Genomic DNA, 19,471 nt, shown 5'->3' on the forward strand with positions numbered 1-19,471 from the left:
TATTAACTAAAGTCCATATTTTATTCATATTTCCTTAGGTTTTACCTAATGTTCTTTTTCCATTCCAGGATAGCATCCAGAATACCACATTATATTGAATTGTCATGTCTCCTTAAGCCCTTCTTGGCTGTGACAGTTTCTCAGAATTTCCTGTTTTAAATGACCTTGAGAGGTTTGAGGAGTGCTGATCAAGTATTTTGTAGAATATCTCTCAACTGGGATTTGGCTGATTTTTTTCCTCACGATTAGAGTGGAATTATGAACTTCGGGAGGAGGTCAAAAGAGGTAAAGTGTTATTTTTATCGCATCATCTCGAGTTCAGACAATCAGCATGACTTATCACTGTCACTGTTGACCTTTGATCACCTGGCTGAGGTAGTATTTGTCAAGTTTCTCCACTGTAAAGTTACTCTGAACATTCCCATTTGCTTCCACCCCCCCCCCCCCACACACACACTGTCTTTTTGGAAGAAATTCATTATGTGCAGCCCATGCTTAGATAGTGGAGAGTTTGTTCCACCTGCTTGAGGGTAGAATATTTATATAAATAATTTGGATTTCTTCTGCACAAGAGATTTGTCTCTAATATTACTTTAATTTGTTGCTCATATTGTTTTAGCTTTGTTCACTGGGTACTCTTTCAGTTGGCGCCTATGTCCCTGTGCAGGTTTGAAATGATTATGTATGCCAGAAAAGCCATGTTTTCATCCTCATCCAATCTTGTGGGGGCAGCCATTTCTTTTAAAACTGATTCACTACTGTAGGGTGGAAACTTTTGATTAGATTATCTCCACTGAGATGTGACACACTCAGCTGTGGGTGTGACCTTTTGATTAGATGGAGATGTGACTACCCAATTCTAGGTGGATCTTGATTAGTTTCCCAGAGTCCTTTAAAAGGAGAAACATTTTGGAGAGAGTTCAGAGCAGATGCAGATATTTGGGGAACAGTTGCTTCAGAGCCAACATGAGACACAGGCATTTGGAGATGCAGGGCCCAGCAGATGTTGCCATGCGCCTTCCTGTGAGATGCTAAGTAAGCCAGAACCCAGAGTTGTGCCCTGGAGGAGCTAAGTGAAGGCTCACAGATGCTGAGTAAGGAGCCCCCACTGGAAACAGAGGCCAAAAACAACAGAACCCAGGAGCAAGGGACCAGCATATGCCAGCCACATGCCTTCCCAGCTGACAGAGGTGTTCCAGACAGCATCAGCCTTTCTTGAGTAAAGGTAACCTCTTGTTGGTGCTTTAGTTTGGACATTTTCTTGGCACTAGAACTGTAAACTTGTAACTTATTAAATTCCCTTTTTAAAAGCCATTCCATTTCTGGTGTATTGCATTATGGCAGCTTAACAAACTAATACAGTCCCTTTGACTTGCTTATGTATTTATTGGTGTTTGTGTGTGTTTTTTGTTTTTGTTTAGCATTTCCTTACTTTCTGGTCCTACCAGATGCTCCAGGCAATGTATATTTCCAGCAGTTCTAAAATCAGACGTTTCTCCAAGGAACCCTGGTTCTTTGTAATGGAGAATGGTGCTAGAATCCAAGATCTGAGTGCTAGATGTGTACTCTGCTACTGGAGGGTCTTACTTCTAGGCCCACTCGCCTGGCAGAGCATGGGACCGTATGAGAGTGTCAATTCCCATTCCAGCAATAAGAAAACAGGTTCCCAACCTCCACCGTTTACTTAACTGTTCCGTTCCACTATATATGTACAGTGGAATCGGAATTGTTAACCATATAGCCATGAAAAACAACTGTATCAAGTAAGGTACAGTGTTTTTTACAGTTTCTTTGCCTTTCATCCAATAACTCTACTCATTTCCAAGTTACTTAGAACAGCATCTTTCCCTTCACTCCCTTCAGTGAGGTTGTTTTGTACATTTTTATTTAATAGACTCTATTTTCTAAAGCAGATGTAGGTTTAAAGAAAAATAACACAGAAGGAACAGAGTTCCCGTATACCTCTCTACATATACACTGCTTTCCCTAATAACATATTATATTAGTATGGTGCATTTGTTACAACTGAAGAGTCAATATTATGATGATTAGATTGTTAACTAAAGTCCATAATTTACTTTAGGATTCACTCTTTGTGTTGTATGGTTCTGTTTTTTTTTTATTGTGGTAACACATATACAATATAAAATTTCCCATTGTAACCGCTTTCAAATATACAATTCAGTGATATTATTAATTACATTCACAGTGTTGTGTTATTATCACCACCATTCATTTCCAAAGCTTTTCAATCACCCCAAACAAACTATACCCTTTAAGCCATAATTCCCCAGCCCCCGTACTGGCCCTGGTAATCTTTAATATACTTTCTACCTCTATTTGAATTTGCATATTTTAATTATTCAAATAAGTGATGTCATACAATATTTGTCCTTTTGTATCTGGCCTGTTTCACTCAACATGATGTCTTTAAGGCTCATCCATGTTGTCATATGTATCAGAATTGTATTCCTTTTTCCAGCTGAATAATATTCATTGTGTATTTTGTTTTTCTATACAGCTGTTGATGTACACTTGAGTTGTTTCCACCTTTTGACTATTGTTCAATAATGCTGCTATGAACATTGATGTACAAATATCTGTATCCCTGCATTCAATCCTTTTGGATATAGACCCGGAAGTGAGATTGCTGGGTCACATGGTAATTCTATGCTCACTTTTCTGAAGAACCAGCAAACTATTTTCCATAGGGGTTGAGCCGTTTTACATTCTCACCAAAAATGCATGAGTGTTCCTAAGAGTTGTTATTTTTCTTTTATTAAAAATCAGTTTTATTTACCCCATACAATCCATCAAGTGTGTACAATTAATGTTCTCATACAATCACAGAGTTGTACTTTCATCACAGCAATAAATTTTAGAACATTTTTATTGTTCCAAAAAGAAAAACCCCATACCTCTTATACCCCCCATATTAACACTTAGCATTGGTGTGGTACCTTTGTACAATTGATGAAAGAATCTTAAAATATTACTAACTCTAGTCCATAGTTTGCAATAGGTACATTTTCTCTCTATAATTAACTCGTTGTAATAGTGCCACACATTGGTTCTAGTTCATGAAAGAAGATACTTCTATGTGTACTATCACCCACCTTCATCACCCGCAGGAGGGTTCGCTGTGTTGCAGGTCCCGTGTTTCACCCTCTAACTTTCCTTCAATTGACATACACGACCCTAAACTTCCCTTTTCAACTGCAGCCGCACATACAATTTAGCACTATTAATTACACTCACAGTAATGTGCTACCATCACCTCTACCCATTTCCAAACATTTACAGTCAACCTTATAAAAATTCTGTACAAATTAAGCATCAGCTCCCCATTCTGTAACCTCAATCTTTCTTCTGGTCATCTACATGCTAGATATTAACCCCATGAGTTTGCTCATTATATTCACATTATACAATATCCTTTGGCATCTGGCTTATTTCACTTGACATAATGACCTCAAGGTTCAGCCCTGTTGTCACATGCGTTGGGACGGATAATAGTCCGTCATTTGTATATACCACATTTTATTTATCCATTCATCAGTTGGTGGACACTTGGATTGCTTCTATCCTTTGGCAATTGTGAACAATGCCGCTATGAACACTGGTGTTCTAGTTTGCTAGCTGCCAGAATGCAGTATACCAGAAACGGAATGGCTTTTAACAAGGGGAATTTAATAAGTTGCAAGTTAACAGTTTTTAGGCCATGGAAATGTCCCAATTAAAGCAAGTCTATAGAAATGTGCACTCTAAGGCATACAGGGAAAGATACCTTGATTCAAGAAGGCCGATGAAGTTCAGGGTCTCTCTCAGCTGGAAAGGCACATGGTGAACACACCATCATCTGCTGGCTTCCTGTCCAGCTCCTCGGGAGGTGTTTCCCTCTTCATCTCCAAGAGTTGCTGGTTGGTGGACTCTGCTTCTCGGGGCTATGTCATTCTTCTCTGCTCTCTCTGAATCTCCTGGCTTTCTCTCTTGCTGTCCTCTAGCTTTTTCCAAAGTGCTTCTTCTTTTAAGGATTCCAGTAAAACAATCAAGACCCACCTGGAATGGGTGGAGACATGTCTCCACCTATCAAGTTTAATACCCACACTGAGTCACATCTCCATGGAGATTATCTAATTAAAGCTTCCAACATACGTACTGAGTATGGATTAAAAGAAATGACTGCCTTTACAAAATGTGATTAGAATTAAATCATGGCTTTTCTAGGGTCCATACATCCTTTCAAACTGGCACAAATGGTCTGTTCACATCCCTGCTTCCAGTTCTTCTGAGTATAAATACCTAGTAGTGGGATTGCTGGATCATATGGCAATTCTATACTTGGCTTCTTGAGGAACTGCCAAACTGTCTTCCACAGCAGCTGTACCATTTTGCATTCCCACCAGCACTGAATAAGTGTTTCTATTTCTTCACATTCTCCTCAACACTTTCAGTTTTCTGTTTGTTTAATAGTGGCCGTTCTAGTAGGTGTGAAATTACACCTCATTGTGGTTTTGATTTGCCTTTCCATAATAGCTAGTGATGTTGAGCATCTTTTCATGTGCCTTTTAGCCATTTGTATGTCCTCTTTGGAAAAATGTCTATTCAAGCCTTTTACCTATTTTCTTTCCTGTTTTTTTTTTTTTTTCTTTTGCATGGACAGGCACTGGGAATTGAACCCAGGTCTTCAGCATTTTGTTTTGTTTTGTTTTGTTTTGTTTTGCCTATTTTTAAATTGGAATTGTTTATCCTTTTATTGTTAAGTTGTAGGATTTCTTTATACCTTATGGATATTAAATAATTATCAGATATGTGGTTTCCAAATATGTTTTCCCATTGAGAAGGTATTTTCACCTTTTTTTTTGCCAAAGTCTTTTGAAATAGAAAATTATTCAATTTTGAGGTCCTAATTATCCATGTTTTCTTTCATTGCTTGTGTTTTGGGTATAAAGTCTAAGAAACCACCACCAACCACAGGATCTTAAAGATACTTCTCTACATTTTTTTCTAGGAATTTTATGATACTGGCCCTCATATATAGGTTTTGGACCCATTCTGAGTTAATTTTTCTATAAGGTATAGATCCTCTTTCATTGTTTTGGATATGGATATCCAGTTCTCCCAGCACCATTTGTTGAAAAGACTATTCTGTTCCAATTGAGTGAACTTGGCAGTCTTGTCAAAAATCAATCAACTGTGACTGTGATTGTGAAAACCTTGTGTGTGATGCTCCTTTTATCTACCTTATCGACAGACGAGTAAAACACATGGATTAAAAATAAATAAATAATAGGGGGAACAAATGTTAAAATAAATTTAGTAGATTGAAATGCTAGTAATCAATGAAAGGGAGAGGTAAGACGTATGGTATGTATGAATTTAAAAAAAATTTTTTTTCTGAATTGATGCAGATGTTCTAAGAAATGATCATGATGATGAATATACAACCATGTGATGATATTGCGAGCTGTTGATTATATATCAAGAATAGAATGATCATATGGTAAGAATGTCTGTTTGTATGTTGTTATGTTGAATAAAAAAAAAGTTATGCCAAGGCAATAGGCTCAATTTCTAGTTTTCACACTTTAAATGACATTTTACTTTAAAAAAATAACAATTATCCTGTAAATATATCTTCTCTACTTTTGTATATGTATGTAATGGTTAATAAAACATTAACCTGAAAAAAAAATGTAAAACAATGACACTCTTCCTAATAGTTTAGATTGCAAAATAGTTATTTTTCATTAAAAACGAAACATTCAATGGTTTATTATTATTGTTAACATACAATGGTTTATTATTTTTTAATGAATTAAATATTTTAAAGACTTCTCAAAAAAATCAATTGACCACGCATGTGTGGGTCTATTTCTGAATTCTCAATTCTATTCCATTGGACAGTATATCTATTTTTATGCCAGTACCATGCTGTTTTGACCACAGTAGCTTTGTAATATGTTTTAAGGTCAGAAACTGAATCTTCCAACTTCATTCTTTTTTCAAGATATTTTTGGCTATTTGGGGCCCCTTATCCTTCCAAATAAGTTTGAAAATTCGCTTTTCCATTTCTTCAAAGTAGGCCATTAGAATTTTGTTCAGGATTATGTTGAATCTGTAAATCATTTTGAGTAAATTGACATCTTAATGATATTTAGTCTTCCAATTCATGAAAGGAATGTCCTTAAATTTATTTAGTTCTCTTTGAATTATTTTAGCAATCTTTTGTAGTTTTCTGAATTTAAGTCCTTTACATCCTTGTTTAAATTTATTCTAGATGTCTGATTCTTTTAGCTGCTGTTATAAATAGAAGTTTTTTTTTATTTCTTCTCATATTGTTCATTACTACTGTAAAGAAACACTACCAATTTTTACATGTGGCCCTTGTATGCCACTGCTTTGCTGAACTTGTTCATTAAGTATAATAGTTTTGTCACAGATTTTTCAGGAGTTTCTAAATAAAGGAGCATGTCATCTGCAAACAGTGACAGTTTTATTTTTTCCTTTACAATTTGGATGCCTTTTATTTCTTTTTCTTGCCTAATTTCTGTAGCTAGAACTTCTAGCACAATATTGAATAACAGTGGTGACAATGGGCATCCTTGTCTTGTTCCCAATCTTAGAGGGAAAGCTTTCAGTCTTTCACCACTGAGTCTGATGTTAGCTGTGGGTTTTTCATATATGGCTTTTAGCACTGAGGAAATTTCCTTTGATTCCTATCTTTTGAAGTGTTTTTATTAAGAAAGGATGCTGGATTTTGTCAAATGCCTTTTCTGGGTCAATTGATATGATCATGTGTGTGTGGGTTTTTTTTCCCTTCTATTTGTTAATTTATTACATTAATGTGGTGTATCCATTCACTTAATTGCTTTCTTTTTTGTTATACCACCCTCTACCTAAAACTAAACCCACTTGGTCATGGTGCATAATTACTTAATGTACTGTCGGATTTGATCTGCAAGTATTTTGTTGAAGATTTTTGCATCTACATTCATTAGAGATATTGGTCTTTAATTTTCCTTTCTTGTAGCTTATTTATCTGGCTTTGGGATTAGTGTGATATTGGCATCATATAATTAATTAGGTAAAGTTTCCTCTTCTCCAATTTTTTTGGGAGAATTTGAGCAGGATTAGTGTTAATTCTACTTGGAATGATTGGTATAATTCACCTTTGAAGCCATCTGATCCTGGGCTTTATTTGTTGGGAGGTTTTTGATGACTGTTCTAGTTTGCTAGCTGCCAGAATGCAAAATACCAGAAACAGAATGGCTTTTAAAAGGGGGAATTTAATGAGTTACTAGTTTACAGTTCTAAGGCTGATAAAATGTCCCAATTAAAGCAAGTCTATAGAAATGTCCAATCTAAGGCATCCAGGGAAAGATACCTTGGTTCAGGAAGGCCGATGACGTTCAGGGTTTCTTTTTCAAGTGGAAGGGCACATGGTGAACACAGTCAGGGCTTCTCTCTCATCGGGAAGGGCACATGGTGAAATGGCATCATCTGCTAGCTTCTTCTCCTGGCTTCCAGTTTCATGAAGCTCCCTGGGAGGCATTTTCCTTCTTGATCTCCAAAGGCCACTGGCTGGTGGACTCTGCTTCTCGTGGCTATGTCATTCTGCTATGCTCTCTCTGAATCTCCTATTCTCCAAAACATTTCCTCTTTTACAGGACTCCAATAAACCAATCAAGACCCACCCAAATGGGTGGAGACATGCTGTCACCTAATCCAGTTTAACAACCACTCCTGACTAAATCACATCATCCAGGGAGATGATCTGATTACAGTTTCAAGCATACACTGTTGAATAGGGATTATTCTACCTTTATGAAATGGGATTATGATTAAAACATGGCTTTTCTAGGGGGCGTACTTCCTTTCAAACCAGCACAATGACCAATTCAATCTCTTTATTTGTGATTGGTTTGTTGCGGTCTTCTGTTTCTTACAGAGTCAGTGTAAGTTGTTTGTGTATTTCTAGGAAATTGTCCATTTCATCTAAATTGTCTAATTTGTTGGTACACAGTTGTTCATAGTATCCTCTTATGATATATTTATTATTTCTGTAGGGTCAGTAGTAATGTCCCCCCTCTCATTTCTGATTTTATTTGAATCTTCTCTCTTTTTATTTTTGTCAGTCTAGTAAACGGTTTATCAGTTTTATTGATCTTCTCAAATAACTAACTTTTGGTTTTATTGATTCTCTCTATTGTTTTGTTGTTGTTGATGTTCTCAATTTCATTGATTTCTGCTCTAATCTTTGTTATTTCTTCCCTTCTGTTTACTTTGGGATTAGATTCTGTTCTTCTATTGTTCCTCCAGGTGTGCAGTTAGATCTTTGATTTTAGCTCTTTCTTCCTTTTTGATGTAGGCACTTACATCAAAAAGTGCCTACATCACTTCTCTCTCTGCACTGCCTTCACTGCATCCCATAAGTTTTGATGTGTTGTTTTCTTGTTTTCATTCGTCCAAGCTATTTACTGATTTCTCTTGCAACTTCTTCTTTGACCCACTGGTTGTTTAAGAGCATGTTATTTAGCCTCCATTTATTTGTAAAATTTCCAGCTCTCTACCTGTTATTGACTTTCAGCACAATGGGTTTGGTGGTCCTCAGGCTCCTGCGTGGAATGACCTTGGGCTATCGGACAAAATATTTCAACTACCCCTGCCCAGAACCCACTTAGGACTGCCTGGTAGTGTGGCATGGCTCGTTCCATCACTCCGCCTCTCCACATGTGCACACTGTGAGTGCTCCAGACCTCCATGGAGAGAGGATAGAGGTAGCAGGACAGAGAGTCTCTTTTCATCAGTCAAATGTCAGTTCAGTTCAGCTCTGTGTCCCCACCCCCGAGGGGAGTGCCCCCAAATCTCAGCCAAAACCTGGCCCCCACAGCAGCCAGCCTCAGGGGTCAGAGCTAGGCACTGTGCACTGGCAGCAAGGTCTCTGTGCATAGGTAAACCACGTCTGCTGGCTTCCAGCTTCCCCATGGGAGCTCTCGGCTGTGGAGCTGAGAGGGAAGATCTCCAAGATTGATATGGAGGTGGGAGTGTGTGAGCATGCCGTTTTTTGGCACCCACTCTGGCCCGCAGGTTGCAGCCCACCCCAGGTGCAGTCACAGTTGAGTAAACTCACCCTGCCCTCTCAATCATAATTTCTCTGCTTTTTCATTCAGGTCCTCCCTATACAATGTAGAAGCCCCTCATGGGTCACTCGTACCCTGGAATCACTGACTCGGTCATTTTTCCAGTTGTTCAATGGGCAGGGGTGAACTCAGCCTATCATATTCTGCTACCTTCCCAGAAGTCCTCTACCATGTTTTTAATCTCATCTCTTGTGTCTTTCATTCCCATAAGTTCAGTTGTTTTTCTTTGCATGCTTTCAAACTTTTCTTTATGCTCATCCAGTGCCTTCTTAATATCCTTTGTCTTTGTAGTCATATTTTCTTCATCTCCTTGAATTAATTTAGGAGATTTTTTGTAATATCTTTGATTAGTTGTTCCAAATTCTGTATGTCCTCCAACTCTGTTTTAAATATTTTTGAGATATCTTCACGTACCATACAGTCCATCCAAAGTATACCATCAATGGCTCACAATAGCATTTCATAGTTGAGTATTCGTCACCATGATAATTTTTAGAACATTTGCATCACTCCAAAACAAAACCAAACCATACAACCCATACCCCTTACCCTTCCCTCTCATTGACAACTAACATTGCAATCTACCAAAATTTTTTACCCCTTATTCTACTCCTTCCCATTATTTATTTTTTGTCCTTATTTTTTTACTCATCTATCCATATCCTGGATAAAGGAAAGATCAGCACAGACTTTCACTCACACAGTCACATTGTAAAATCTATATAGTTATACAATCACCTTCAAGAATCAAGGCTACTGGAATACAGTTCAACAGTTCAAGTACTTCCCTCCAGCCCCTCCAATACACCATAAACAAAAAAGGGATACCTATACAGTACATAAGAATAGCTTCCAGGAGAGCCTTTCAACTCTGTTTGAAATCTCTCAGCCACTAAAACTTTATTTTATCTCATTTCTCTCTTCCCCTTTTTGGTCAAGAAGTTTTTCTCAATCCCATGATGACATCTCCAGGAGTCAGATTCCACGTTGCCAGGGAGATTTATACCCTGGGAGTCGTGGAAGGGCAGTGGGTTCACCTGCTGAGTTGATTTAGAGAGAGAGGTCACATCTGAGCAACAAAAGAGGTCTGTGGGGGTGACTCTTAGACATAATTATCAGTAGACTTAGCTTCCTCTTTGCAGGAATAAGTTTTGTAGCCCCAAGATTGAGGGCCCAATCTATTGAATTGGTTGTCTCTACTGCTTGTGAGAATATCAGGAATTCCCCAGATAGGGAAGTTTAATATTTCCTCCTTTCTCCCAGCCCCCCAAGGGGACTTCACAAATATTTTTTTTATTCTCTGCTCATATTAACTCTGGGAAGTATTGGGGCGTCACACTAACCTGTACAAACCAACAAGATTTCATGTCCTATTCAAGATTCCATGTGCCCTTGTTAAATTAGTCTTCTAATTTGCGAGCTGCCAGAATATGATATACCAGAAATGGAATGGCTTTTAGAAAGGGGGAATTTATTAAGTTGCAAGTTTACAGTTCTAAGGCCATGAAACTGTCCCAGTTAAAGCAATCTATAAAAATGCCCAAATTAAGCCACCAGCAAGAGGTTATTTTCACTCAAGAAAGGCCAATGAAGTACAGGGTTTCTTTCTCAACTGGAAATGGCGAACATAGCAACATCTGCTAGCTTTCTCTCCAGGCTTCCTGCTTTATGAAGCCTACCCAGGGGCGTTTTCCTTCTTCATCTCCAAAGTTGCGTAGGCTCTGTGGCTCTGCTTTCTCCAAAATACTTCCTCTTTTTAGGATTCCAGTAAACTAATCAAGGCCCACGTGGAATGGGTGGAGTCACATCTCCATCTAATCAAATTAATACCCACAATTAGGTGTGTCACATCTCCATGGAAATAATCTAATTAAAAGTTGACTAGAGATTAAAAGAAACAGCTGCTCCCACAAGATTAGATCAGGATTAAAACATGTCTTTTCTGGGGTACATAAATCCTTTCAAACCAGCACAATTAGATAATGTGCTATGAAAAATATAAATTTTGCACCAAATAAACATCTCTTCCTTTGGTCTCCTACAGGAGTTGAAGTTTTAAAATATAGACCGTATCATCCTTTACTCTGTATTCTGATTTACCTTCGTCCTATCCAGATCAGCTTCGTTCCTATCTCTTGTCGAAGCCTGATGACTTTTTTAACAGTTGCTGTATGGGGTCATGCTGACTTTCATGGCTTCAGAGTCTTTCTTAGTCTCAGGTGTCACACTCAAAGTTCCAGGGCATGACGAGGTTATACACAAATAGTGTCTCAGAATTTAGAAATAACAGTTACAATTCTGGAATAGAAATGACTGCTATAAAAGCTTACAATCTAGGAACCTTTACAATAGGCCCCAACCTGATAACTCATGCTCTTGACTTCAGTTCTCCAAGTTTGTATATTATAGTTAGTCCATTTAAATCCATAACATTTGTCTTTTTGTTTCTGACATTTCATTCAGCGTACTATCCTCAAGTTTCATTTGCCCAGTTGCATACCTCTACATGTCCTCGAACTTTTTAACTTTTTCCTTCGAGTGGGCCATATCCTTCTGTTTCTTAGTATGGCTTATGTGATGGTGGGGCTCAGATGTGTCAACTGGGCCAGGTGACAGTACCCACGTGGTCGGGCAAGCACTGGGCTAACTGTGACTGCAAAGATACTTTGTGGCTGGTTGTGAGAAGCCACAACCAGCCACAAAGGCTGGTTTACTACATCATCAGTCAGTTGATTGTATCTGTGACTGGTTACATCTATGATCAACTAAGGGTGTGACTTCTCTAACAAGTGAATCCAATCAGTTGGATTTAATTCAACCAGTTGAAGACTTTTAAGGGAGAGGAGAGAATTTTCATTTCTTCTTCAGCCAGTCAGCCTTTCCTATGGAGTTTATCAAGGACCTTTATCAGAGTTGCCAGACTCCCAGCCTGCCTATGGGTTTTTCTCTTGCATCCCCACAGTTGTGTGAGATGCTTTTATTAATCTCATATTTACAGACATCTGTTGGTTCTGTTTCCCTAGAGAACCCTAATACAACTTGTTTGTTTGTCTTTTCTGATATCTGGGCATCTGATTATCTTGATGAGATTATTCTGAAGGTTATTTTCTCTTTCTTTAGTTTAGGATTTTGTGTTTGCTTGGGTTTGCGTTAAGGCTCTTCTTTGGCACTTGGTTCATCAGTATTTCAACCAAAACAGGGCCAGATAGGGGAGAGGGTCAGGGAAGACGCCACAAAGCCTCCCCTCCCCCGCCCCAGCTCCAAGCCTGCGCTTCCTCGGCCTGTCCTGCAGATGGCACTCTTTAGCAGTCTGTTCCCCACAGCTTAATACCCTCTGCTGGGTAGAAACAAAGGTCCACAGGCACTTGTCTGGGATGGGCTAATGCAGAGGGACCCAGCGGTCTAAATTCGCCCATCAACAGCCCGATCAGTATTGGGCCATGTTCTTACGGAGGAGGGACCGGACCTACCTGAAGCTGCTTGCTTCGCGGGCAGGGGATGGGTGCCAGAAGACGTGGCCGAGTTAGCCACTCATGGCTCTTCACCGCAGTTTCTCAGTCTTTCTCTCCCACTCTTCTCTGGATGCCGTGTTATTCTCCCCTGGTCTTTGGAGCCCCACAACAGTTGTCTCGGACGGTTTCTGCTTGTCTTTTCTGTTTTTGGAAGAGCTGTGAGCCCTGCAGCTCCTTACTCTACCATCTTCCTGAACATCTTTTTTCAAATAATAATCATTCTTGTGGGTGTGCTGTAGTATCTCATTGTGGTTTTGATTTGAATTTCCCTAATGGCTAGTGATGTTGAGCAAGTTTTCATGAGCTTATTGGCCATTTTTATATATTCATTGAAGGAATGTTAATGCAAGTCCTTTTGCCCATATTTTAATTAGGTTGTCTTTTTGTTGTTGAATTGTAGGAGTTCTTCATGTATTCTGGATATTAAACTCTTATTAGATATATGATTTCCAATTAGTTTATTCCATTCTGTAGGTTGTCTTTTCATTTTCCTCACGATGTCCTTTGATACCTAAAAGTTTTTAATTTTGATGAAGTCCAGTTTATTTTTTTCTTTTGTGGCTCATGCTTTTTTTCTTAATTAATTAATTTATTAATTTTTAAAAATGAAGAACAAACAGACATTAACATATCATTCCGTTCTACATATATAATCAGTGATTCTCAATATCATCACATAGTTGCATATTGATCATTTCTTAGAGCATTTGCATCGATTCAGAAAAAGAAATAAAAAGATAACAGAAAAAGAAATAAAATGATAACAGAGAAAAAAAAGATTATACATACCATACCCCTTACCCCTTCCTTTCATTGATCACTAGCATTTCAAACTAAATTTATTTTAACATTTGTTCCCCCTATTATTTATTTTTATCCCATATGTTCTACTCATCTGTTGACATGGTAAATAAAAGGAGCATCAGACACAGGTTTTCACAATCACACAGTCACATTGAGAAAGCTGTATCATTATACAATCATCCTCAAGAAACATGGCTACTGGAACACAGCTCTACACTTTCAGGCAGTTCCCTCCAGCCTCTCTCCACTACATCTTGACTAACAAGGTGATATCTACTTAATGCATAAGAATAACCTCCAGGATAACCTCTCCACTGTTTGGAATCTCTCAGCCATTGACACCTTGTCTCATTTCCCTCTTCCCCCTTTTGGTGGAGAAGGTTTTCTCAATCCCTTGATGCTGAGTCTCAGCTCATTCCAGGATTCCATCCCACGTTGCCAGGAAGGTCCACACCCCTGGGAGTCATGTTCCACGTAGACAGGGGGAGGGTGATGGGCTTGCTTGTATTGGCTGGAGAGAGAGGTGTGGCTCATGCTTTTGACATAAAGTCTAAAATCCCTTGCCTACGCCATGTGTGCTCAGGGCCTTGCCGAGCCTCTCTCACACCAAACGCATCCGTTTCTTTTGTTTCTCACCTGCAGACACCATCAGAGCGCTCGTAAGAACACCTTTTCACAGGACCTGGCACTGCCTTCATTCACACAGAGCTAAGACCTGCCCCTGCTCACACCCCAAATCAAGAGAAGAATCAGTCTTCAATACGCTGAGCCCTCTATCTTGGGGTTCACCCCTATGACACTTATTCCTACAAAGGATAGGCTAAGCCAAATTGTAATTAGATCTAAGAGTCTCCCCCAGAGAGCCTCTTTTGTTGCTCAGATGTGGCCTCTCTCTCTCAGCCAACACGACAAGCAGACTCACTGCCCTCCGCTTCTCTATGTGGGACATGACTCCCAGGGGTGTACATCTCCCTGGCAACATGGGACAGGACTCCCAGGATGAGCCAGGACCCAGCATCATGGGATGGAGAAAATCTTGACCAAAACGGGGAAGAGAAAAATGAGACAAAATAAAGTTTCACTGGCTGAGAGATTTCAAAAAGAGTTGAGAGGTTATCCTTGAGGTTATTCATATGCGTTATATAGATACCCCTTTGTAGTTTATGGTGTATTGGAGAGGCTGGAGGGAAATACCTGAAACTGTTGAGCTGTGTTCCAGTATACAAATCATTCCTGAGAATGATTTGTATAATAATACAGCTTTTACAATGTGACTATGTGATTGTGAAAATCTTGGTTCTGATGCTCCTTTTATCTAGGGTATGGTCGGATGAGTAAAAATATATAGATTAAAAAATAAATAATAGGGGGATAAAGGGTAAAATGAATTGGGTAGATGGAAACACTGGAAGTCAATGAGAGGGAGGGGTGTGGAGGGTGGGAAGTATGATTTTTTCTTTTTGCTTTTATTTCTTTTTCTGGAGTGATGCAAATGTTCTAAAAATGATCATGGTAAAAAATAACTATGTGATGATAATGTGAGCCACTGATTGTACACCATGTACGGACCGTATGTGTGTGAAGATTTGTCAGTAAAGTTTTTTGTTTTTTTAAAACAAATAAAAAATAAAAAATAAAATCCCTTGCCTAATACAAGGCCCTGAAGATATGCCCCATGTCTTCTTCCAATATATTTTTTTACATAGTCAATGTTTATTTAGACTTACACATGTTTAACTACTTTCATCAATCTTCATTCTGTCCACTTTTTTTTCTTTTTACTATGCCTGAAAAATACTCTTTAGAATTTTCCTTAATGTGAATCAGCTAGTGGTTGATGAAGTCACTATTTGTTTCTTTCTGAATATATATTTATTTCATCTCCATTTTTTGAAAGCTATTTTCACTGGGTATAGTATTCTATATCGGCAATTATCTTCTTTAAGCTTGTGAAGATGTCATTCCACTGTCTTCTTTAATGCTGCTCCTTTAAAGGTAAACCGTCTTTATTCTCTAATTGCTTTTAAAGATTTTTCTCTTTGCTTTTACGAAATTTGCAGAGTGCAAATTTATTTTGATTCTGGGCTTCTTGAATCTGTGGATTGATGGTGTTCATCAGTTTTAGAAAATTTTCTGACATTATCTCTTCAAAGATTGCTTCTTCCCCTTTCTCTCAACTCCAATTAAACGTTAGTCCAACCTACTTTTATGTCTCTTTTCTAATCTTCTGTATTTTCTATCTTTTTATTGCTCCAACTTTAATTCTGTACAGTTTCTCTGTTCTAATTTATTTTATTTAAAAAAATTACAAGAAAGAAACACAAACATTCATAATATATGATCATTCTATTCTACATATATAATCAGTAATTCACAGTATCATCACATAGTTGCGTATTCATCATCGTGATCATTTCTTAGAACATTTGCATCAATTCAGAAAAAGAAGTAGAAAGACAACAGAAAAATAAAACGAAAAAAAAATTATACATACCATACCCCTTCCCTTTCATTGATCACTAGCATTTCAAACTAAATTTATTTTAATATTTGTTACCCCTATTATTTATTTTTATTCCATGTGTTCTACTCGTCTGTTGACAAGGTAGATAAAAGGAGCATCAGACACAAGGTTTTCACAATCACACAGTCACATTGTGAAATCTTTATCATTATTCAATCATCCTCAAGAAACATGGTTACTGGAACACAGCTCTACATTTTCAGGCAGTTCCCTCCAGCCTCTCCACTACATCTTGAATAACAAGGTGATATCTATTTAATGCATAAGAATAACCTCCAGGATAACCTCTCAACTCTGTTTGGAATCTCTCAGCCATTGACAATTTGTCTCGTTTCACTCTTCCCCCTTTGGTCGAGAAGGTTTTCTCAATCCCTTGATGTTAATTCTCAGCTCATTCTAGGTTTTTTCTCAATCCCTTGATGCTGAGTCGCAGCTCATTCTAGGATTTCTGTCCCACATTGCCAGGAAGGTCCACACCCCTGGGAGTCATGTCCCACGTAGATGGGGGGAGGCGGGGGTGAGTTTGCTTGTTGTGTTGGCTGGAGAGAGAGGCCACATCTGAGCAACAAAAGAGGTTCTCTTGGGGGTGACTCTTAGGCCTAATTTTAAGTAGACTTGACCTATCCTTTGTGGGGTTAAGTTTCATATGAACAGACCCCAAGACTGGGACCTCAGCCTATAGCTTTGGTTGTCCACACTGCTTGTGAGAATATCAAGGATTCAACTTGGGGAGGTTGAATTTTCCCTCATTCTCACCATTCCTCGAAGGGGGCTTTGCATTTACTTTTCCACTCACTGATCAAATCACTCTGGGATTCATCGGGGCAAAACTCTGGACAAACCAACAAAATCTCATGTCCTACCCAAGGTTCTATGTACTTATGTTGTTCAACCAAGCTATCTACACAAGTTATATTAGGAAATACACAAGTCAAAATATAAATTTTGTACCAAATAAACATTTTTTGCTTTAGTCTCACACATAAATTGAAAATTTAAAATATTAATTACTATCTATTTTCAGCACCCTACAGTAATGACATTCCTTTGTTCTTCCTCATGCAAAAACATTTTTTAAATTTGTACATTTAGTCACTATCATTATACACTCTAGGCATTCCTAGATTATACCATCTCAATTTTTATCATCTATCTTTCTTTCTGATTTCATTTATGTCCCCAACCCTCCTCCCTCTATCATTTTCACATGCAGCTTCATTCAGTGTTTTAACATAATTGTATTACAATTAGGTAGCATTGTGCTGTCCATTTCTGAGTTTTTATATTCAGTCCTGTTGCACAATCTGTATCCCTTCAGCTCCAATTACCCAATATCTTACCCTATTTCTATCTTCTGACGGTCTCTGTTACCAACAAAATATTCCAAGTTTATTCACTAATGTCAGTTCATATCAGTGAGATCATATAGTATTTGTCCTTTTGTTTTTCGCTAATCTCACTCAGCATAATGTCCTTAAGGTCCATCCATGTTGTTACATATTTCATAACTTCATTCTGTCTTACAGCTGCATAATATTCCATCTTATGTATATGCCACAGTTTGTTTAGCCACCCGTCCATTGATGGACATTTTGGCTGTTTCCATCTCTTGGTAATTGTAAATAATGCTGCTATAAACATTGGTGTGCAAATGTCTGTTTGTGTCCTTGCCCTCATGTTCCTTGAGTAAAGACAGCATATAGATGGGTCCTGTTTTTCAATCCATTCCGCCAGTCTGTCTTTTGATTGGGGAGTTTAATCCCTTAACATTTAGTGTTATTACTGCATGGGTAGTACTTTCTTCTACCATTTTGCCTCTTGGATTATATATGTCATATCTAATTTTCCTTCTTTTTACCTTTACTCATAGTCTTCCTTTCTGCACTCTTCTCTACACCTCTCTCTTCTGTCTTTTCGTATCTGTCTCTAGTGCTCCCTTTAGTGTTTCTTGCAGAGCCAGTCTCTTGGTCACAAATTCTCTCGGTTATTTTTTGTCTGAAAATGTTTTAATTTCTCCCTTGTTTTTGAAGGACAATTTCACTGGATATAAAATTCTTGGTTGGCAGTTTTTCTCCTTTAATAATTTAAATATATCATCCCACTGTCTTCTTGCTTCCATGGTTTCTGCTGAGAAATCTATGCCTGGTCTTATTCTGCTTCCCTTGTATGTGATGGATTGCTTTTCTCTTGCTGCTCTCAAGATTCTCTCTTTCTCTTTGACCTCTGTAAATGTCTTGGAGTACTTCTATTTGGATCTATTCTCTTTGGGGTATGCTGTACTTCTTGGATCTGTAATTTTAAGTCTTTCATAAGAGTTGGGAAATTTTCAGTGATAATTTCCTCCATTAGTTTTTCTCCTCCTTTTCCCTTCTTTTCTCCTTCTGGGACACCCACAACACGTATATTCGTGTGCTTCATATTGTCCTTCAATTCCCTGAGTCCCTGCTCATATTTTCCCATTTTTTCCCCTATGTTGTCTTTTTCTTGTCGGATTTCAGATGTTCCATCCTCCAGTTCACTAATCCTATTTTCTGCCTCCTGATATCTACCATTGTAGGTTTCCATTGTTTTTTTCATCTCTTCTACCATGCCTTTCATTTCCATAAGTTCTGTGATTTGGTTTTTCAGACTTTCGATTTCTTCTTTTTGTTCCTACCTTGCCTTCTTTATATCCTCCCTCAATTCATTGATTTGGTTCTGATGAGGTTTTCCATGTCTGTTCGTATATTCTGAATTAATTGTTTCAGCTCCTGTATCTCATTTGAATTGTTGGATTGTTCCTTTCATCGGGCCATATCTTCAATTTTCCTAGTGTGATTTGTTATCTTTTGCTGGAGTCTAGGCATTTAATTACCTTAATTAGTTTATTCTGGAGATTGCTTTCACTTCTTTTACCTAGAGTCTTCTTACTGGATTAATTTGTTGTCTATCTGTTCTTTGACATTCAGTTCAGCTTTTTCTGGACCTCTAGCTTAGGTTTTGTTCAACAGAGGAGAATTTTTCAGTTCTTGTTTTCTTGTTTCTTGCCCTGCTTGTATGGTGCCTTTTCCCCCCAACCCTTAGGAGGATCTACTTAGGTATTATAGACCCCAGCTGGATTTTCCCAGACCAAACTGGCCTCCTATCTGAGGGAAGAGTCACCTGCGTCAGTTTTCCCTGAGGGTGAGACCCAGCAGGTTGAAAGACTTTCCTGTGAAGTCTCTGGGCTCTGTTTTTCTTATCCTGCCCAGTATGTGGCGCTTGTGTGACTGCAGGTCCCACCAGCATAAGATGATGTGGTACCTTTAACTTTGGCAGACTCTCCCTGCTGGGGGCATGATGGAGAGGAGAGGTTGTAGGCAGGTTTTAATGGCTTCAAATTACCAAGCCCTAGTGTCTGAATTCCTTGAGGGAGGGATTCCACCTGAGTTGGGCTTCACCCCTCCCCTGGGGAAGGCACAGGCTCCAGACAAGCCCTTAAATGAGCTTGTTTCTGCCTATGCCTGGGG

The sequence above is a fragment of the Tamandua tetradactyla genome, chromosome 4, assembly GCF_023851605.1.
Source record: "Tamandua tetradactyla isolate mTamTet1 chromosome 4, mTamTet1.pri, whole genome shotgun sequence".
In the NCBI taxonomy this organism is placed as follows: Eukaryota; Metazoa; Chordata; class Mammalia; order Pilosa; family Myrmecophagidae; genus Tamandua; species Tamandua tetradactyla.